General features: G+C 42.6%; 1 pseudogene; it reads right to left on the bottom strand.

Moving 5' to 3' along the window:
- Window positions 1-3,110: 3,110 nt before the first annotated feature.
- LOC142028358 (protein ELYS-like) overlaps window positions 3,111-23,777 on the bottom strand; it is a 44,301-nt pseudogene continuing 23,634 nt past the window's right edge.

Here is a 23,777-nt window from a genome sequence, read left to right as displayed (position 1 = left end):
AGACGACAAATGCCTGGCAGCAGGCATCACTTCTATGTTCTACGTTTCAACCACGGTTGGGCTGTGGGACCCCAAACTACAGCTTAGTTTTAGAGGTGCTGTGTTACTGGGAAAGAAAGGGCAGGAAAGAAGCTCAATTAAGTCACACATATGAGGGAGACCTGGAATCCTCAGGAAATACAGTTACCTCTGTCGTACAACTTACCTGTAAAAACACATGCCGTTCGTTAATAAGGGTAAAGAACAAGCTCTTCATGTGCCGCCCCTGCCTATGGACAGATTCACCCTTTCTTCCTTCTGAGCTGTCAGTCCCGTTGAACTGGTATCTTCTGTCATTTTGCCCAGCACCTGACCGCAATGTGCACCAAGACCAGAAAGGGAAAACTTATGAAAGCGTACCTGTCAGCATATCGTAAGGTTGACAAAGTTTCTTCGTAACAGATGTCTGCTGGACTCAACGGCCGCAATCTCTAAGCATATGAAAAGTATTAACTGACATTAGATTTTGAAGGAGGGTTTTTAAAATAGTTTTAAACGCTACCAAAAACCAGACAGGGATTAACGTGGAAAGATAGACCATTAAGTCCCCAAATATAAAAGGAGAACCCAGGTGTCTTAGCAATCTGGCCATAAATTAACTCTTTCTAACACTTGTGCCAGAAGAGAAATGAGACAGAAAGAAAGATGAGAAGATAGAGGTGGGTTTTGCAAAAATTAATACTGAAGGCGCTCGAATCCTGCTAACTCTGCCTTAATGCTAGCACCAACGCAAAAAAAAAAAAAAAAAAAAAGGCGCAAAACCACTTTGATGGTCTTTGTACAAGTAGCAATTGAAGAATCTGTCCTTCAATTTGTTCAAAACATCTTTGATGAATTATGCAAGCTAGCATTTGAAGAAACCCAGGTAAGCTGTTTTGAGAGTATCAGCATTTACAGTCAACCTTTTCACATGTGCACATTTTCTGTTCGTATTCTTCCACCTTTCATTTAATTGCACTTCCTTTAAAAAAAATACCTCTTCCAAGATGCTGGAGCATACAGTTAATTCACCTGAGACAAGGAAGAACCTAGGGGAGTTTCATCTCATTTAGGAATGCAACCTCTGGTGCACGGCACAAACGATAATCTCAGAAGTTAGGGCAAAAAGGACTTGTTTCATAATGCAGCCTAGTTTTAGGTAGGTAAAGAACACGGGTTTTATATAAAACAGGTGCCTCTGAGTTTTATAGCTACATTTACCTATATGTCAATAAATTTTTACAGATATGCAGAAAACTCTTTCAGAAGAAACGGAGGTTGTATCTCTAACGTAGACAGAGATATCTATTTTGCGCCAGCCACATTTCTGTTCCGAAAACAGAAGTGCTCTCCATTTGAGTAACACGTTTAGTAGTGGCTAGAAGCTTTTGACCAGCAGAAGGGTTCTCCCCTTTGTGTTGCACAGGAAGCAAGCTTAACTTTTAAATTACACTCACTTTCACCAATGTCAGAGCCGCACAATTCTATTTCAATGGGCAAAGCGGGTTATAAATTCAAGAATCAACTTACCATGATGGTCCTGCTTCTTCCCCCCTGAGCAGACTGCAGGAGTCTCGTCAGGACCAAGTCCCTGTATGGGATGTGCACCACTCTCTTTCCTGTAGCAACCTCAGCCAGAGCACTAAGGGAAAATAAAGTGAAAAGTAGAAGCATGACTATGAAAAGCAAATCTGGGGGGCCGGCGGCAGGGAAGAGGCTACCAGATTAGAACCTTCTGCATATTCATGCTTAGGCACAGGCTTCAGTATGTTTGTGCTTGTGGACATCTCAGGCTTTATTCATTTAAGTAACTTCTTTAGCCAGACGGCAAGGAATCCTGAATGGAGGGAAAACTATTTTTCACCTGCAGAAATTTAATTTTTACTTCACAGGGAAGGATTTTTTTTTAAAAAAAGAAAAAGAAAACCAGCTGGTGACATTTCCTAATGTGGTTAGACTTAGATTTACCCACCTGCCTTCCTTCAACCTGTCTCCTTCAGATCCTTCAGAGGAGGATTTTTGCCTTTCGCTTCCTGCCAAGTCCGCCAGATTTATAACTGGCTGTTTGGCGATGGCTTCGTCGAGAAAAATCTGTTAAAATACGGTATCAACAGCAGGAAAAATTACCAGATCCGTCGCTCAGACATTATGAAGTAAGATACAGAAAACGATACTCTGCAGAAACGCAGAGGAAATAAATAGGTTGCGACAGTTACCGCTCTTGGAACATCTGACCTAGGAAGAATTGCTGTAAAGACGAGAACCACAAAGGTGTGCCTCAAAGCAAACGACCTACCGCCTCTCAGGATGAAGCAGCAGACAAAGCCGCTCATCCCCTGCACCCGCAGAAAGGGGGTACGGAAGCACCGCTGGCTCCCAACCTCCCCCGGCTGCAAAGACGACGTCTCCCTCCCATCCCCGTCCCAGATGAGCCCGGGACTGGCCCTGCCTGCCAGGGCTGAGCAGCTTTCGGAGCTGCCTGCGCGAGCAGCCGTGGGGAGCTGAGCTCGCTTGTGCTCCAGAGACGGGTCACGCACGTCCGGGCCAGCCGGAGCCCCCTCCTCCTCAACCAGCCCCAGCCCGGGCTCGTCCTGCGTAAGCGGCTCTGCAGACCCCTCTCCAGCTCTGTCGACAGGGGACTTCAGCAAAAACGGTAGTTCTGGTGTCCGTCTCCCGAGGGGAAACGTTGGGGGAGCGAGCGATGATAGGAGCAAGGCCCGTTGTCCGGAGCAGAGCCGCGAGCAGTCGCCTCCCCCGGCCCGGCTGCTCTGAGGTGGTTCAGCCGCCCGTCAGCAGCAGCACCACGGTCACCCAGCACCCCTCCGCCTGGCCGGGGGCACACACAGCGAGGACAGCAGGATTCGGGCCACGGTGACCCTCTGGGGTCACGTCTCTGCCACCGCCGCGCTGCGGCCTTCCCTCACGCGGGGTCGGGGAGGTGCCGCAGACTGCCCCGCGCTTGTGCCGCGCCCTGTGAGCTTGCTCGCTGCAGGGCTGCTTGTTAGCGCGAGCCCAGGAGTTCTGCAGAGCTTTTCTCTCAACAGGCCAGATCCCCACCAGAAATCAACACCTAGGCTATTTCGGATTAGTTACATGGGAACCGATGAAACTCCAGCAAATAAATGGATTGCACTGACAACCCTGAGAGTTATCTGCGGCTTTATTGACACACTAGGCATGTTCTTGTAATACGATCCATTACAGATCTTAATATTGCAGCACATTTTGATGGGTTTCACTCTTCAAGCATCATAGGACTGCCACCAGGTCCTTGGGGGAAGGCCTCCTCCTCTGTGCTCTCCTCCAGTGCTAATCGTCTCTTTCTGCCCCGACGCCCTGTTCCTGCTGTAGTCCTGGGTGTGCTTGATTCCTCGTTTGGCTGGGCAGCTCTTTGCTCAGGAGCATCCGTTTTTTCTGGTTTAGCATGTGGGACTCCTCTTATTCTTCTGAACATGAAACAACTAGAGTTTTTACTTACTGCTTCTTTCACAATTTGGGAAATCCTAGATTTATTTTTTCTCCTCGACCTCAACAGAGGGGGTGAAAAGACAAATTGAGAAGACAAGTCCGGGTCTATATCCTTAAGCTGCACAGGATGGTCTTCTTTTCCAGCTAAAATGACAAGGCATTCTTAACATTCATGTACGTTATACATAAACGACAGTGACATTAAATTACAGCTAATAATCAAAAGCACAATAGATTCCTGACATAAAAGGTCCAATTGGGTTTATAAAAAATGTGCAGGTATTCTTCGCCTAGTAACTGCCTCTTGAGATCCATTCTTTTACATTATATAGTGAAACAAAAATAAGCCAGTGTAGCCATTTTACCTGCCCTTACATAATGAAAGATACTATGCTCAAGAGGCATCGACAGTCCTTACTCATCTCAAAAAATATTTTTTTATCATGTACTCCAATACAAAGAACCCCATGAGCAGTGACTTCACTAACAAAGTATATGCCCATGAAAAACAATCCTATAACTAAACAGCTGTATAGTTTGTTGCAAGTTGCAGCTCATGTTAAGTTAAAACATTAACAGAATTTGAAAGCATGTCTCCTTTATTTCTCCACTGGGGGGAAGTGATGACAACCACATATTAAGATATGTCCTCCAGTTTTCAAAACAGATAGACATTCAGCTCATGACAAAAAATTAAGCTTAAATTTCATTTCAGTGTACTCAGATCAGCCTCCTCTCCTGTCTCCACCACAGCTAGCCAGGCAGTCATAGAGAGTTCAGAAAAAAGATGAAATGCCTCTTTCCCAATTTTTTATTTCCTATGGTTATACTCTCACCATACTTAAAGCCATCCTCACAAGCTGTTTTCTGTGGTTTACAAAACAGCAATATGCCCTATTTTGCATATAAACATAGTGCACCTACCTTTACATTTCTTTGTCAGCTTTGTGAGAGGAGGAGAGAAAAGGAAGGACTCTTTTTCCTCAAGAGACAGTTTCTGATGCATAGAAGTTTTGCGGGATCTGGCTCTTGTAAAACGATCTGTTAAAGCATGTCCTGATGGGTTTCTGTCTTCAGGCAGCAAAGGACTGTCACCAGCTCCTTGGCGGAAGGCCTTCTCCCCTGTGCTCTCCTCCAATACTGACTGTCTCTTTCTGCCCCAATGCCCTGTTCCTACTGTAGTCCTGGGTGTGCTTGATTCCTCGTTTGGCTGGGCAGCTCTTTGCTCAGGAGCATCCGTTTTTTCTAGTTTAGCATGTGGGACTCCTCTTATTCTTCTCTTAGGAGTATCGAGGATTCCCACTTTCCCACCTGCACACATGTCTTCCTGAGCAGAGAGAGATTCTGTGTCTGCCAGGAGATTTTGTGCCTGCTTCCTAGCACTTCTCCTCGGAGTGACGGGAAGTTTGAATTCTGTTTGAGGAAGCGATGATTTAGACAGATCAAGGTCAGAATTTTCTGAAACTTCTGATGAACTCGTCTTTCTTCTTCTGCCTCTTTGAGTTGCCACCGGTAAAAGGAGTTGGGCACTAGGCTGCACCTCTTGATCCTTGACAATATTTTCCATAAATTGTAAATTAACGCTTTTCAGTTTTCTTGCACTTCTGCTGGGACTGACTGACGTTTTTATCTTATGACCCGTGTCAGTCTGGCCAGTTTCTTGACCTCCTGCTGAACTTTTCCCTCCTCTAGTCCTTTGGGAAGTAGCAGAAGCGATAACGCTACCTTCAGCAAGAGAAGTTTCCTCATTAGCCTCTCCCAAGAGTTCAGCTGCAGCTTCCTTCGCTCTCCTTAATCTTCTTCTTGGAGTAGCGGCTACGGACTGTGTAGGGAGGGACAATGTTTGTCCATCAGAAAGGCTGCTTTCTACTTTTCCTGCAGTACTTGGTTTAGGCTTCCTGCCTCTCCTAGGAGTAACAGGCATCACAAGCGTTTGCTCCTCTTGAGCATTTTCTTCCGTTTGAAGACTAGAAGTCTCAGGTGCTTCTTTTGTTCGCCTGCTACTTCTCCTAGGAGACAGTGCAAACAGACCTGGTTTGCCTGTCTTCAGTAGCTGCTGAGTGCCTGCCGATGGAGTACTTAGCCTTCTACTCAGCTGTCCCCTTGCACGTGTTCCAGGAGCGATGCCGTACTCTACTTGACGTACGCTGGTTTCGTCTTCCACTCCTTCCGGCACAGTTCTTAAGGGAGCTTTTGCCTTCTGGAATCCAGTTACCTTTTTACCTATGGTTTCATGAATAGATTGTTCTGCAACTTCAGATGTAAATTCTTTACTTCTTGTGTCTTTGATTGCATCCGGTAAGTTCTCAGCAGTAGCTGCCTTAATGGGTTCAGGCACATACGGGAGCGACTCTGCAATATTTTGAGATGCCTGATCACTAGTTACAGTGGACACCGAGTTGGTAACATGTTCTTGGTTTTCAGTATTGCCTAAACTGTTGACAGGTTTTTCCTCTGCTGTTGTGCCAGCTGCTTTAGAAGCATCTACTAATGTAGGGTCTCCCATCTCTGCTTCACCTTCTTCTCCTTCCAAGACTAAAGTAAAATTATTCTGAGGTAGAAAAAGCTCTCCATCTCCCTCAGCTGCATCACATTCACCATCTCTGTTATCAGGCAAATGACATGCAAACTGTTGCTCTGTACTATCATAGCTGTACTGAAGATTGCCTGAGGGATGTAGTTCACTACATGGTGATGTTTCAGGTGCTTCTTCTGAGGTTTGTGCCTTAACCGCACCATCTTCAAGAACCTAAAGTTAAAAAAGGTCTCTTAATGCAGTATCAGTTACCAAACAGACTAACTTCAGGCTGAGCTAGATGAAGCTGAGGACACTGAAATGCTGCTTTTCCTTTCCGATCACCACCAAATGTAAAGTTAGAAACATACCATGTACTCTCTACTACAGGTAAAAGTTTATGCGTTTAAGGGACAGAGAACAGAGTATCCCGTGTATGCAATCACATGCTCCATTTCTGATACTTCTGTTCATGACTAACGATTTGCCACCACCCGTGAACAAAGTGAGCAGTTTTACAATACAAGCTGTACACCCAGCTGGCAGTAATCATCACATTGCAGTACTTTCCGCACTGACTACAAATCCACACAGAGTGACCGACTCTGCATCTAACGGGGCAAAGTACAACGATGTCCCCCAAGCTTAAAGTTTCGCTCATCATAGGTGTCACCGCAACACTTAGTCAAACTGGCCAGGTATCACATCGCACAACTCAACACCGCACTTTAAGGAATCACTTGGATTGCAGGAGACAACACATAGATTCTAAATACCTCCATCGCAGCCTTTGTAGCTCCCCGTACTGAGCAATTATTCTCTCCTGCTAGAGCCACATGAGACACTCAAGCTTTTATGCTGAGAGCAAAAGTAGTCTCTGTTATGTATTTCAAGTGACGCAGGTGGCCAAGGTAATTTAATCAACGCGTGAAGACCTTTGCCCAACCCTCTAAGTTATAGGGCTAGCCAAAGAGGGCAGAAGGAGGAAGCCACTCAGCGGGAGTCTCCATAGAATCTGCTTATTTTCTTGACTCCTGCCTTGCCAAAAGTTGCTAAAGCATCATCTTTGATCGTATTCTTAAACAGTTGTTCAACCCTAAACAAGACCTGAACGACATGCAGGAGACCTCGCATAGGACCATGCTGGTTTCAGCAGCCCAAGGATATGCAAATTTTCAAAGTCCTCAAACACTATTGGAATTAGCCTGGCAGAGAAGGGGAAGATGCGGGAAGATTTCTCCTCCCTAGGCTGGCTCCCCAAGGAGAAAAGGTAAAAAGTGGAATCATTAACAGTCTCCAGGCGATGGCACCCGAAGGACGGAGATGCCCCCCATAGGCGGGCTTGCCGAGGAAAAAAGCTAAAAGCTGTAATTACTGATAGTTTCCGATGGATGGCTCCCGAAGTACGAAGGTGACGGCAATACCGAGTACAAATACCAGACTAGTTTCACGACCACCAGCAATTCTACCCTGTCATAAGCCGGCGTTACAAAGTGCAACGACAGGGTAACTCCAGCCCGGTTCCCACCGGCCATTAACAGCACGGCAGGGAGCACAGACTGCAAGCGAGGTATTAGCGCAAATTTGAGAACAAGTGCATGGAGTTGCGCAACACGCATCTAGCAACATGCCACGCTTCAAAGCTAAATTCGAGAAATACTAGTCATAGAATCATAGAATCGTAGAATCATTTAGGTTGGAAAAGACCTTCAAGATCATCGAGTCCAACCATTAACCATGCCCACTAAACCATGTCCTGAAGTACCCTGTCTGCTCGCTTTTTGAATATCTCCAGGGATGGTGACTCAACCACTTCCCTGGGCAGCACATGCCAATGTTTGACAACCCTCTCAGTCTGCATAAACTTTCCTTTTATGCTTACAAATCTACGACCAAGAAAGTAGTAAGTAGTTTGTCCTAAATTCAGTGAAGGTAGACAAGCCAAAAAGACACGTTTACGTATAACTCAGTAAGAACCACTCATAACGAAAGCAGGAAAACCTTCACTCTACTGCTACAGGAATGACTGCAGCAGCTTTGTGACCGTCTCACGTACCGGCTCCCTTCTTCCCATCACAAATTCTCCATTTACTCCCATAAGTGAGTGATTTATGTATTCCCAAGTCTATAATCATCTTCTCTAGAGCGTTGTCCTAAACCCCAAAGTCGAGACGAGCGACGTAAGCGACTGCCTATTCAACTTCATCTGAAATCTGCGACACCGAAAAGCATCTTCTGTTGCTTGAGACCAATCTATTTGTGCTACGCCTACCTTTCAGTTTGTATTTCACTCTAACTATTACTAATTCCCGTGAGTACAACCCTACAGGAAATCGACAGCATACTCTATGTGGTACTTAGAGGACATCCACAATGAATCCAAATCACTCATCGGCCCCAGCAGAAGTGAGAACAATGGGGAAAACCTGCCACAACTGAGGAATCTCTGGCTCTGATTTTCAGCCCTTGTGAACAACCTTTTAAAATTCATACTTTACAAAGTTGAGATGTTAAAACCCCCGCATTTTCACACGCACACAAAAAGAGTTTTAGGCAGCTGGAAATATCTTGACACTGAAATTAACTCATTACTGGGAATTCTCTTTATGTTAATAAGGAACAAATAGCAAAGGATCTAAGCACCCAAATCATTCTGAAAATGAGTTTGGTTCCCACGCCATTTTGTCATTTGGTAAACGGCCTCCGGTATTGAAAAGCTGCACTCCCCAGCTTTTCTTATTGTCTTTAACATTAAAACTATTTCTTTTTTTAAGTCAAATAAGAAACATTTACAGTCTAGCAAACCAAATGAAGGCATGGTGATTTTAAAAAATATTTAGGCGGGTTTTGGCACTCCTACAGCTCTCAAAGGCCCAAGTCTTGACAGGTTCTATTCTGTGTTATCGGTACAGCAAATGCGTAGGAGAAAAACCTATCTGCCCTTACCCAACGAGGTTTGGACTTGTGTTACCCAGCTAAAGAAACTGAGACGGTTTTGCATGCCTTCTAATCGTCAGTTAGACAGGACTGTCCTCAATTTGCAAGGTGTTTTCTCTTTAGTAGAAAATGGGAAAATAGTTTACTTACATTAATTTCCTCAGTTTTAGGAAGATTGTTAGAAACAGTTACTTCTTCCTGTGGAAAAGGAACGTTTCCTTCATCTCCAGCTGCTTCTGGGTTACGTTCTTCAGGTAAATCCACACACTTCCCCTCAAGGCAATTTTCTGAATGAGTACTGACCACTTCCTCGCTGTCAAGGATACGTATCACAGCTGGAAGAGATTTATATCATTTTAACTTAACTGCTCTATAAATGAGATGCGTTTAAGCAACAGGAAGTAACAGAGGGAGCAGGAGCCAAGAATACAGTTCTCCATCCTGCCACATACATCGGGCTTTCCCCAAACGCTAGAAACCAGAACCATCTACCCGGCAGCTAGTTATTCTTCACAGCCTGAGTACTGAGGGATGCATCATCTTTCAAAATAGTAACTCAAGCAGCAGATCCCATAGCACACAAATTAGTAGTGGTGTACAACACCGAAACACATAATGATCTCTCCTTCTAATATTTGACATTCAACCCGTTTTCTCAGTACCTTTATCCAGAACAGGAACATTGGCTATGCATTTTCTACAAGGACTTTCTCTGAGGAGGGTATTCTTCTCTCTACAGTCTAATGAAAGGTAGCAGTAACATGCTAGTACTACTTCAGTCTGAGACACCTGTAGCGCTATGGCAAACTGCATGTTTTACTTGAGGCCTTCAGCTGCCTTAACTCACATAACATCTCCCACATACTGTACGTACATTCACCCTCTGCCTGCAGGGATTCAGAAAGCTGTGGGTTTGTTGCAACTGGTATGGCTTTTTCTTCTGATGAAGAGGACATTTTGGACTCCTGCTGGTTTGCTTCACTGCATGAGCAGAAAGAGAGAAATCCATCACAAAGCTTCAAAACAAACCTTGAAGAGCTTTACAAATTACTTTCTCACTGTAAGGTCTTCCAGTTTCCAAACAGAAAAAAACTAAGGAAAATGAGAAATTCCTTTACCAACACATCGACATTCAATTCCCGACTCATCTTGCGCAACGAATCAAGTACTTAACATTCTTCCCAGCTATCTCACACTGGATAATAACATAACAACAGAGTTGTATTAAAGAATAATATATTCTTTGTCTTCTGTAGAAAGAGTGCAACTGCCATACTCGAGGTCTAGAACCAACTGAACAAAAGTTTGTGCCACTCTAAGTTACCACTTGAAATTAAGGGTTATTTCATCGCTAACGTCTCTCACTAAGCAGTTGCAGCTTTTAAAGTACCTGGTGAGAAAACTGCTTCCCTTTCCAGAAACAAACAGGAGCTAATTGACCACACACAGAAAATAGAAATTAAGTGTATAAAATACTGCCAGAAAGTATTCAAGCCCCACAATAAACCCACTAAAGTTACAGGAATCTCAGGTGTAATTTGCACCGACATAACATTCAGACAAAAGCAGGGCTTCTCTTCACAGTATCTGCTTAGTAACCCCCTCAAACTGTAAAAAGGTGCATATAGCCTGCTGAACAAAATCCTTATCCCGCTACTTTGGGGTCTGCAATGATTTGAGAAAAAAAGGCTCAAACTGACAGCTCGTCAATTTGACTTCTCTTCATGCCACATTAGTTCTGTCCACAGACAGAAAGGAACAGGAAACCTGTTGTATTTAAGAACACAGGAGAGAACCAATACCAGCTCAAAAATCATAGTTTTCAAACACAGGAAAGCCAGCAGTCACATGTTGTGTGAACCTAAAGGTGTATCTATATTTCATAAACTTACCCTTCACTTGCAGTCCCAGAAGTAGCAGCCTCAGCAGCTTTAAACAACCATTTACCATCCTCAGGAAGGGTAAGACGGTCAGCATTTGATTCTTCCACAAATCCTACAAAAACAGACAGATGGGTGACTTCCCTGTTGCACTTAACATCATTTCTTTCAAAATGCTCATATGATTTTCAAGAGAGCCGTAACGCATTTCACCTAGGATGGTGATCTAACAAAATAACGCTACCAAGACTTCAACTGCACAGAAGGTCTGAGTTCTTCTGTCCAGTAAAACCAGACGTCTGATGCATAGTTTCCGTCAAGAAAACAACATGGCCATTGACATTCTGTTTACAAACTCAACTTGATATGTTACTGACCTAATACATAAAAACCTCAGGAAACATCCCTCCTTCTTAAAATTGGGTCAGAAGTTTTTCTTATTTCTCTTTGGATATTTAACTCATCCCAGCAATGCTTCTTTCCTTTCCTGATTTCGTTTCCCCTCTTCTACAAGAATGCATCTAAGGTCGTCTCCTGTTCTTTTCTCTAGCGGTTGACTGGTGGTGTTGAAACCCAACTGCTTGCTAGCCTGTTTTTCTCTCAACAGGCCAAATTCTAGAAACACCCTCCTCCTTTTCTTCTTTGTTTCTGCCATCTGCTTCCTCCAGATCCAACAATTACCTTTGCAGACAGCACGCAGGACTGGGATAATTTTGCTAGCTCAGCCCAAACAAGAGCTATACTGACTGCCCCCTAACGCTTCCAGAGGACTGAAATTGTACAGAACTGTTTGTACCATAGTCCGGCAATGACAAACTTTCTTCATAAGGTTATTCTTTAATGATTAGGACCTTATCATTGTTTTTAAGGAAAAGCACCCTTGATTTCTTGTCCAAACACAGGGCAGCTAAAAGCAGACAGGCAAATGTTTTGACCTATCTTACTAGAAACACTCAGACCTGGAGAACCTCTTTCACCCATGTACACGGAGTCCCTGTCTGGGCACTGCTCTTATTGAAAAAGAAAAGGAGCTGAGGAGCTTCAGGAGCAGCAGTCACTCTCCAGGATCCTCCGGAATCATCTCAGGCTTAGGACTGAATCAGGCTGCATATGATGCACTGATACCAGAGTACACGCTCCCCGCTACAAACTGTTTCGAGACCTCGGACGCAGAACTCCGACACTTGCATACCTCTCCCAGGAATAGCAAACTTTTGTTCTAAGGAGCTGAGCGGACTGAGCTCTGTTTGTCCAATCCTGACTGTAGCTGTGTTTACACATCTTCTCCCTGTTCCTGCACCACTGTCATTCCCAGCTCTTCATCACTGCTCACCACCTAGTGAGCTACATCTCTTCTAATCTGCCAGCAGACCTGCTCATATGAACACATCCTCAGCAGCTGCACTGGCTTGAATGAGTTGAATTGAGCTGAATTACCAAAGACCAGCTGAAATAGGTTTGGAAAAGGCTGCAGAAGCTGTTGAGCCAGCAAAAGGAGCAAACATGGCTGTAATGAGAAGCAGATACACAAGCAGACTCACTTCCCAAAGAAAACTACTTAACTGAGCACTAACGAGGGGGGTAAAAAAACAAAACAACAAAAAATTACCTATCTAGTCAAAGCACGCCATAGGCTAAACGTGCTGTAAAAAAACCTGCAGCCTACAGAAGTCCCCCTAAAACAGAACCAGAAGCCTAAGTTTTCAGCTTGTACCCCTCTCAAAACTCCCACAAGTCGCTGCTGCCTCTCCGCTGCAATTACACACAAGAAATGCCAGCCAAAAGCAGTATACATTCAGAATGTCCACGAGACCTAAAAAAGGGCTCAAAACACAGTGGCAATTTTAAAAGCCTAGGACAAGGAAGTGCCTCGGACATTTGTGAATGCTCATCATGGACTGTTGCACCCGTCAGTAATTTAGCCTTTTGAAGACATTTGAAAAATGCAGAAGCTTAGGTTATCATAGCAGGAAACACACCAGCTGCTTTTCTCAGTTCTGATGAATCTGGTTGTCCCATCGGGAAGGGTTTCTCTTCAACTATTTCACTGTCTTCCTCCTTCTCCAGTTCTTCAAAATCGGCAGTTTCTTCAGCGGAAGAATTAGCTGGATTAGCAGCTATAAAGATGACTTCGTCTTCAAAATCGCCAGGTGATTTTGCATCATGATACTCCAAAGCAGCTTGGTCTGACCTGGCAGAGAAGTTACTGTTTTCTTTGCTGACATCCGTTTTCTCCAAACCGTCTCCAGACTCTTCCACTTCAGCACCACCTTCCTCGGGATTGCTCAGAGGAAACAGAGCTGGTTTATCTCTACTTTCCGACCAAGCATCCTCCACCACTCCGTGATGATGCTCAGATGAAACTCCAGATGGTGCTTTGTTATCTTCTGTTACCTTTATTTTTTAAAAAGAAAGTTCACAATCAAGATCACACATATGCTTTTTGTCAAAGCAAGACAAAAAAAAAGAACATATATATATTGATATTTGTCAGATTTGCAAGTGTCGCCTTAAGCAAGGCGCTACAAAATTAGTTCTCATGCTAGCACTATCTTAGCTTTTCAAGCGGAGTGTAAAAACCAATCCCACTGTTGACTGCTTATTGAGTTTCCACAACCTTGGAGAATTAAGATGAAATGGGCCTTGTAAGTGCTTGCTTACCCTGTCGTCTCAAGGCTGTTCATTGGGTTCACTACTGTGTTTTCAAGAAGAGGGAGCTTTGCATACCTAAAATCATAACTCCAAGATTTCTCTTTTTTTATGCTTGCCTTTTCAGCTTGTATGCACTACTAACATGTTTTAGCGTTCACTATGCCTGTGGCGTGGAACAAGTAAATTAATCCGGCCACACTGCACTATTACTAAGAACTTCCTACAGGAGAGAGAGCCTCTTCTTACAGTTGAGTAGCTCTTTATAACAGGCAATAACAGGTACGATAAAAACAGGTTAAGACAATTTGTTAGTACAGGTACGGAAAGCTCCTCCAGGTAGATACTAGCTTTGGAACATTACTTTGGCAACTGCATGACGAGCTGAATCAGGGAAGCCACCTGACAGAACAAAAGGAGGAGCAGAAGGGGGCAACTTCCAGGTGGACAGACTTCATTTGACAACTACACAAATGCTATCGCTGGTGCAAGGCAAGAAGCAAAACCAAGAACTTTAGGGCTAGAGAAGAGACAGCCATACAGCTCTCTTCATCGGCAGTCTATTTTTACCATAGCTTAAGGAAACCCAGGCCTTGCAAAAAGAGAGACTGAGAGTAAATGCAGCTCATGACTTTTGTTGCTTTCAGAGGTGTTTCATTCACAAAGCTTAACGAACCCAAACAACTGACTCAATCTGTATTCCTTACCCTCCTGCCATACCACCATTTCAAAAGGTATAGCGGGAAGCTGCACACATGCAATTTGGAACAATCACAGCGCCTAGTGATGCTGGAGTAAAAACCACCAAGGTGGCTGGTATTTGTTAAGAATATGTTCCTGCAGGCAGGTGATGTTACAGAAGGTCTAACATAACCTTTTTGGACCAAATTCAAGTCTGCCGTTCTGATTTGCTATTCCAGTTCTCAATATAAGGAGTATTGGAAAACTTGAAAAAAACTAAATCAAATCACAGTCTGTAAAGCCTTTAACTATAAAGATCACTAACTACAGGCCAGCTTACCCCAACAGTCCATTTTGCATTCAAGTTCTCTTCCCTGAAAGATACTCTACGCTCCTTTGCTCGTAGAGGAGGAGGTAGAGATCGTCCTGGAGATGCAGAAGGAGTTGCTAGGGGTGTAGTGCGAAGGCTGGATCTGAGAATAGACCGAGGAGTAAACGCAGGAAAAACAGAAGCAGCTGTGGCCAAAACTTTTGTTACTGTTGATAACGGCTTTTGTCTTGCGACTGTAAAGCAAGAGGGGAAAAAATATCAGCCTTGTGTGATCAAAGTCATGGTCAGTTGTCCATTGTATTTCCCTCCTCTAACGAATTACCTTCTCTTGAGACCGATGAAGGCAAGTGGTAAGGCTTGGCTCTCTCTCTGGCCAGCTTCCTTTGAACTCTAGGAAGGATCTTGCCACATTGGTGCAATGTAGAATTCCTGGCAACTGCTCTCTCTCTCAAGCCAGGCTCACGATCATTCTGATGAACAAAAAGCATAAAGCAAGAAGGTAACTGATTACAAGAAGTTCACTGCACACAACTAAAGTATTAGTTCAAATTAAACCGAGTTTGTACCAGCAGAGAGGACAAAGTTTAGCCTCTGCACTGCTGTTTTTTCCAAAGGGACAAAAAACTTAATGGTATAAAAACCATGCATTTTATGTTTCTTATGAATCTACTGGCTTCTTTCTTCTTTTTTTTTTTTTTTTAATTAATGCAACATAAAATGTTAGCGTTCAAACTAACTTCCTGAAGAAACAAGGATATGGCATCTTCTTGTCACAAGCATCAATACGTAGAATCCCTGCAAAAAGCCATCACTGAATTTGACAGAGACTGACATCGCTTACCTGGCATCAATTACGTTGTCATTCCCTTAAGTGGATTAAGAAACTGAAGCATATACCTTCTTGCTTGTTGGCATGCAAGTCAAACTCCACAGAGCTATCGAGCACTTAGACAATGAGATGGTTAAGCTACAAATTGCATCTCTAAGGATCTATGTGTACTCAGAAGTCCAATTTTTAACTTACACTCGTTTTTATTGCATGGAACAAAGTATTTCACAAAGCTATGGGACAATGTGCGTACGGCAGTTAACTTAGAACTAAACTTTCCCTCTTCAAGACTGTTCCCAACGTCCTGCTTCCAAAAGGATTCTACGTCCAATAACCACACGCATGCTGAAAATATTCCACAGTCTGAATCCAACAGGGTTTGTGTTAAATACTTTGGTGGTTTCATGTTAAACAAAGTTTACAGGCTTTTGGTTCGGTTGGTTGATCCTGTTTTCTAAAACACAAACCTTAACCACAAGAGGTGTCTCCAGTAAATTCAGCTCCGATGCTCTTGAAAAATTCTTTTGTGAGATGGAACCAAGCATATTTGATTTCAATGGGCTGGATGCCATGAATGAAGTAGAAGCGCCGCATGGTGACTGCCAGCTACCACCCTGTGCTGCAGAACTTGAAGGAACAGGACGAACCACCAAATCCGGCAATCTGTGAAGATACACAATTGAAAATATGAACATAAATAAATACATGAAATAAAATCTTGAGCTGCACTCAAGACATCTGAGATGATACATAACAAAAACATTCAATGAACAAGAAATACAGGTGAACCCGCACTGCTGGGCTGATGGATCAGGCCCATGAACAAGTTACAGGCCTTCTCTTGTTTTTTCATGATTTCGTGACATGTCACACTTAATTTCCTAAATCCCTGCCATCTGAGGCAAGAGTAATGCAATTTTACGTTGCACCAGTGATGTAATTCTCATGTCAGAAGAAAATTCCTCTGCATTTCAATGCTGGGGCCACTTCAAATTCTCCACTTAGTTGTGTCCCCAAGCCGACCTTTTCTTTAACAGGTACAAAGCTAAATTTTGTTAACGGGTGTCCCAACAAATGCGTCGGGCAACTCTGCATCAGGGAGAGGACGTGTTATGACTGGTGGTTCTGTAGCTCTAGGCCTAGAATTAAAAGGAAAATGTAACTGACTTGCACTCCCCTCAAGTCCAAACGTACCAGAATTCAAGTTTCACCTTGAATATACTACCTCTAGGAAAATCATCTGACAACTGCTAGCTTCTTTTTTGCTCTTTATAATTCTGCCTGGTTTTGAGTGAAAAAAAAAAGAAAAAGGCAGAAACGAAGCAGAAGCTGGGCACAAAGTGGTAAAAGATTGCTATTTGATCACACAATCAAGTCTACCAAAACCTGTACACCAATAGCTTGTTGGCAATCATGGGTTTCGTTTCAGCTACCTTAAATTCTGTAAACACTTTTACTGTAATGTAAATAGATGTATTCGCATAAATGAGACTATCATAGCAGAAGAACTCTCGCTCCAAGTATTACTTAAGATGAATCGATTCTTAAATGTTATATCTTGTAGGTGCAAAAAAAGCCAAAGAAAGCTTTATTCAGGTGCCCCTTCCCTCCAAAACACTAACATAATTCAAGTGGATTTCTCTCTCTCTCCCTCTCTCCAAACACGCAGCTCAAGACTAAACTTTGTTAAAAGGCTGCTTACCTCTCACGGCATGAGCAACTGGTTTTCTGCTCATTTCCTACCCCTACTTCTCCAATTTTGGACAATACATTACTGATGAACGTTGCTCTTGTACGCACATTTCCTGCATTTGCTTGTTTTGTTACTGTTGATAACGGCTTTTGTCTTGCGCCTGTAAAGCAAGAGGGGAAAACATATCAGCCTTGTGTGATCAAAGTCGTGGTCAGTTGTCCATTGTATTTCCCTCCTCTAAAGAATTACCTTCTCTTGAGACCGATGAAGGCAAGTGGTAAGGCTTGGCTCTCTCTCTGGCCAGCTTCCTTTGAACTCTAGGAAGGATCTTGCCACATTGGTGCAATGTAGAATTCCTGGCAACTGCTCTCTCTCTCAAGCCAGGCTCACGATCATTCTGATGAACAAAAAGCATAAAGCAAGAAGGTAACTGATTACAAGAAGTTCACTGCACACAACTATCTCTGCTATTTCTAATTAGTGAATACATTTCCTCCACAGATACTGTATAATACCGCCACTGCACAGAGGAGCAGCAAGTTCTACTCCTTGGCACACACCAATTCCACCTGGTAATTTCAGCAAAGGGCAAGGCAGACTAGGATAAGAACAGAACCTACAACTTCAAGTTGAAACAATTCTGGCACTCGGCAGAACCTCACTCCGATACGCTTGTTCTCACCTGCAATTTTCAAATGGCTTACGAAATAGCAGGCTTTCCCTTGTTTTTCCTGAAACACCAATGTCCGAGATGACTGAATATTCAGGGCAACTGCAAATTACAGTGGACGCAATGATGTGAATATTAAAACAAGTAAGAAAAGGCTACCTACACACACCTTCTGGCCAAATGAAAGTTTTCAAATGCAGGACCTAAACCTTCCAAGACCACCTTATAAGTGCGATCCACTGGAAAACTATGGTTCCGGAACACAGAAAATGTATCACAGATTCATAACAGAAGTTCGCAAAACGCAAAATTTAATCTGGCTGTTTTGAGAAACAGAAGTTAGATAAGAATTTCTGTCATCAAAGGGGTAAAACAGAAGTTGTGGAGTCGCAGAGCTCATGCTATAACTGGAGGAAATAAAAAGAAAACCAAACCAGCACACAGATTTTACCTGTGCATTGGCATCCAGACTGCTCTCAGCTAGAAAAATAAAGTTGTGTGCAAGATTCAAGAGGTGACATACAACATACTCTTCATGCCACAGAAAGGAGTGACACAAACAGCGTTCGGCAATCTAAACCATTATTCCTTAGATGCAAACAAACTATTTTAAGTGGAGTCAACAATGGTCTGCAACACTTAGTTTATAACTTCACGCAGTAGCTTTGGAGTAGTGAAATATTTTGTTCAACTTTTAGGTTCAGCTGGAACGGAAAGTGTAGAAACTTATTCCTAGTATTTCAAAGAATGGTATAAAAACCAAAGCGTTGATTTTTATTTTATTTACTACCAAAAATGGTTAGTAACACCTAACAGAAACCTGCACACTTGACAGAACTTTCACGCTTACCGTAAGATTAACGTTCATTGAACGATTCGACTGCAGCGCTGGGATATAGTTGGCACGCTGCACATGGTGGTCTAAAGGAAATCTAAGATTCCGGACAGCAGCATCGCTCTGTAAAATCTTCTCCAAACACTCCTATGAGAAATAACACATTTCAAAAATCTGTTATGATTCTGCCTCTTCTCTTTTCAAAGAGACCATTAAGATTTTTTTCGTGTCCACACTTACTTGTTCAGTGCCTGTGAAAGGTAGCTTCAGTAAGTCTTCCATTAGTCCCATCTCCTGACAGATTTCATACACGTGTTTTAACAGCTCTTTGATGTTTAACCTGGTGGCATGTTGCTGCAACAGACCCCAAGCCTCCACCACGCACCTGTAATTCAATTTTTTGAGATGTAAAGGAATATTAATAGTATCACCAAAAAGATGCCCCCAAACGACTGTATTCAGAGTTTAAAGGGAATTTAGGGCATGGTGATTCGCATTAGTTGTTCTCCACCTTTCACAATATTGGAATGCCAAAACGGTGGGATAGGTTTCTTTACCTATTGGACAACAACACCGTGAGGAAAAGCCGCACTTCACTGCTGCTTGACATTGCTGGCTTCATCATCTGTATGTATCTGAGGGCTCGCCTACGCTCTCCTTGGCACATCAGGGATTGAATAATTCTCCTGTGCTGCCATGACACAGTTTTGATTGTGGCTGGATGAAAGAGCAGGGCCAGTGAATTCTGTAGAGGTTAGAGGTCAGGTATATTATCATATGCACATGCACGCACGCCACAAGAACATTCAAAAGTATCTTAAGTAAGGGTGGGCGTGTGTCAAATAAACTTAGATGACTAACTACTGTAGATAAAAATTCTCACGTATTTGAAAAAAAAAATAATCCAGTTAGCCATACAGAACAAAGCGAGTGTTTTAAAAGGAGTAATTCACACTTTTCCAGAGTAACCAAATCTCTGTGTACAAACACCACTTTCTATAAATACATTACTAAATAATAAGCTATTCTCCCAGACAAACAGATATATTAACTTTGTGACAGGCAAAGAACAACCTTCAGCATCAGAAAGAACATGAATTAGGTTGAACAGTCACTTCTGCAGTCTTCTGCCTCAAACCTTGCTGCTATGATCATAGTTTTAATATTTAAAGTACCTAAAACACTGTCTTTGAGAAAGCGCTCCATCGGTCTGCTGGAAACAACCTAAATGGATGGCTTTGAAAACTCAAGTATCAAGCATTATTAAAGTTGATTTCTTCTTTGTTTTAATCAATTTCCTGTCAAAGTGGCTAAAAGAGAATTTCAGATTATAACTTATTGCTAAAGATGTCGAAGCAGTATGACAAAAGGGCTTCTAATGTTGTAGCACCTGTAATTAGCTAAGCACCGATTTTTTAAAATCATTTTACAGATTACAGCTTTGGACTGTAAGGGATGTCTAACTGAACTGTAACGTACTTACTTCGTAATCATTGTGATCTAGAAGCCAAAAACCTTCAACAAGCTTAACAAGTCCCCAAGGGATAGCAAAGGCAGTTGGGAAGGAGTCGATTGAAGCCTCTGTTTTATTCGGAAAGGAACGCGTGATATCTAGCAGCAAGTAAATTGTCTGACATCAAGTATCTAGTTAAGGCTAATCAATTTGGAAGACCAAACATTTATCACATCACGTTTCGAAAAACACAGTGAAGTCAGGATATACAAGTGGTAGGAAGCAGAAAATACTGCCGTATTAGTCTTGACATTTTGAGCTATTCTGACTTGAGGACGGTCAGGTCCTAACCACAAAACTGCATTCTGAATAAATAGCCACAAAGAAATACTCTTTGATTTCTGTATCGCATTCAGAAAGGTTAACTTTAGATACTTAAATACTTCCGTTGTTACAAACTCAGGCTCCCTCTTTAGTCACTGGAGCTACCAGTTGGACATTCAAAACACCTGAACATCCAATGCTTAATTATTAAAGCAAACAAATTCTACCGTTGGTTTTTTCCTCATTTCCAGAGTATATAGAACAATGTAAATTAAGGTGTCCTTACAAGACAACGTAGCACTGAATGATTGACACTAGATTTCAAACAGGATGCGGATCACTCATCGGTAGTGTCATTTTCTCTTTCTGACATCCGTTTTTAGGGACATATTCTAATAAGACAGCTCTGGGCTACAACCGTTTTTAAACCCCTTGCTCTCTAGGCTCCCCTCTCGGGTTAGGCAGCAAACAACAAAAAGTAATTCTGTATATTTCAGCAGCTTAAAAATTAAGTTTCTGCCCGATGACTTTTCTCTTCTCTCCCTTTCTTATTCGGTGTGCCTGCACTTCTAACAGAACAAAAGCAAGCACTGCTATCTGGGCTGGAAGACGGATGAATTGGGCAAAAATCAGGTACCGGTTAGAAATCCTTCTGCTCTCAAGCAGCACATATTACTGCATCATCCTAGTAAGCAGCCATTTGCTACAGGTACGGGTGCTTTAAAAAATTAAACACTGTGCTAAGTTTTGAGAAAAACCAAGGGAGATTTTTATCTTTAACATTTCTCAGTAAATCTGTTTTCGCATGTCAGAAAAGACTTTGCAACAAAACATTAAAAAAAAAATCATAAAGAATCCACGGTACAAAGAAATAAAACAATGCTCCTGTCCACGCCTTCATTCTAAACTAAATGTTTTCACTTGCACTGTGTTGGAAGCATAAATTCAAAAACATTATTAAAGGCGCAGGTGACAAACATTTAAGAACATTTATGTGCGTATGCTGAAGGTGTAGTAAAAATAACGAGAAAGGATACAATTGCATGTTTGTAGCTTTCTTCAATGCCTTCTAGCAAATAGAGATCCAGCAGTGCCTGAAAATGAAAAATCAAAAGTTTTTTAAAAACTCCTGTCTTTCATGAATCATGGGCTTTTGGGTGGGGCTTTGGGGGGTTCGTTGCTGTTTTCAGGGAACGTAACACTCACGTGTAAACTAGCAGGTGGGTATTTCCCAGTTCCTCCTTCATCTCTCCGCCACAACTTCTCAACTTGGTCTCCTAACTGGGAAACCATTCCATCAATCATCAAGCAGTCAGAATCCCATTTTCCTCTGGAACAAAAGGTAGCAAGGATTTGGAGAGTCAAACACTAATTCCAGCCTCTCAGTGTAACAGATCTCCTCCAGTCAAACCAAACAGAAAAAAGCTCCCACGAGGCAAAGAAAGTGACAAACACACAAAGGCATGATTATGACTTGAAACGCACATGAAAGAAACGTCCGAGTCAGGTGAAAGATGTTTGTTAGATCATAGTGAATGATTAGAGGAGTTCCAAACAGACATCCTGGAAAGCTCCCCTACTAAGGGACCTTTTCGTTTTCAGGTTCTCTCTTTTGCTGTCTTACTTGTAGTACAAAGGAAGTGTGAACAAAGTTTTTTATGTGCCAGAAATAACCACTCTCCTACTGTCTAACAGAGGAAACGGAACAGTATCAAAAGACCAGGACTATTCTTTAGCGCAAGTCTAATGCCTCCCGTTGGAGTGTCCCAATACACAGCTGTGAGAAGACAACACCGCGGAAAGTTCAGATTTTGTTCTCAGCAGCTCACTTTTGCTACTGAAAAAAAGTTGTTTTCAGAAAGCTGAGCATACAGGTGAAGCTTAGTGTCATCTTAAGCAGCATTTATGTTTCTGTGCACAGACCATTACAACCATGGATGGGTGAAGCTTTAAAAATTGCTTTCTTCACAAGTCCATCACAATCTTTGGCTGACTGCGACACTACCCTTTAATTTCCCCATAATAAGAAGCAGAAAGAGCACACTGGAGGTTGTATGCTTCTAAGGGACATCTGAGCCGGTATGGAAGTTACTTGAGAAGTAAGCTAAGTAAGATGAACTTTAAAGTCAATAGCTACTACACCGCAGCTTGCACCTTAACTCATCTTGCAGCATCCTGTTCTTGTTTGCGGTGCCATAGCCTAAGCTTCTTTAGCTCTTTATTTAGTTTTCAGCACAATTTCCAAAGAAAAATCTATTATCGTCTAATCCAAGGCATATCACCTATATGCTAGTGAGCTAGCGCAGCAAAGAGAGTTCACGTTCAGCAAGTGACTTTTATCCAACAGCCAGTAGAGTGCTAGGTGTGCCAACTACATCGAACTCTGACTATCTCGTTAAATCACACAAATGTACTTGTGATTTAGGCCAATACAGTTATTACCCTTGCTCGCTAGTCAATAAACGAGATGAGGTTTGGTTTGGGTTTAAAACTGGCTTTCTTCTCTGTCCAAAACACCTGTTCTGTGAACACCGTGCTTTGCTGAACGGGAGATCGCTGACCCTCTCCTGAACACATGACCTTTTTCAGTAGTACCAAATGATACAGATTGGCCGCTGGATTAAGTACGCTACCAAGAAACGATGATGCCAACAAATGGTACTAAGCAGAGGTATACACAAATATTGTAACACAGGAAAGTAACCTCCGTGTTCAAGAGAACGCATGCATCACTGAAGCGGAGAGGATTGCCGGCAACTGCATTAAGCAGAGCAAATACCAACTGTTGATAGCAAAGCCACTCACTCACTGCCACTTCTGATTTCGCAGTGGAAGTGTTCTCGAGTTCTCCTGTAAGGCTCACCTTGATAAACGCTCAAGTTTCTGTCGATGACCAGTGTAGTAGCTCTGAATCAGAGGGTAATTGTAGAAAGGTCTACCCAAACGCGCATCATCATCTACAGGCAATAAAGTAAAAGCAAGTTAAAGAAGCAATATCACATGTTGAAACTAAAACGTTTGACTAAAAAGACAGAAGATCATACGAGCTAAGCATCAAGAAGCACAGGCAAGCCTCCCACTTTGAAAGAAGCCAATCCTCTTTCTGCCTTTGCTAACGGAGCGGTGAGACACAAGACTCAACTCCTTCTTCTCTCAAGTGCCATTTCAAGTTTACAATTGAGGTAGCATTCAGAACACGTACTGTAAGCAGAAGCTCACTACAGAAAGGACAATTCTCAAAGGGAATGGTTTCTTAAACATGTCATGTGAGCATTTGTGAGACAATGAAGGCTGACAATAGACTTTATAATCCACCCAAATAAAGAAGTATTGCCGAGGTGTATTTTTTCCTCAGGCAATGAATAAAAAGTTCCAAACACGCAGGTAATGCCTTTGCTGTAAAAACAAGCATTCCAGGATTTGTTGTGTAATAGTAATTTGTTTCAAATCCCAAGTCTTGCAAGCTGTGGACACAAGCAACTCCTTCAAGTCAG

Source organism: Buteo buteo, unplaced genomic scaffold (assembly GCF_964188355.1).
Source record: "Buteo buteo unplaced genomic scaffold, bButBut1.hap1.1 HAP1_SCAFFOLD_275, whole genome shotgun sequence".
NCBI lineage: Eukaryota > Metazoa > Chordata > Aves > Accipitriformes > Accipitridae > Buteo > Buteo buteo.
This window is presented reverse-complemented; position numbering and strand designations above follow the sequence as displayed.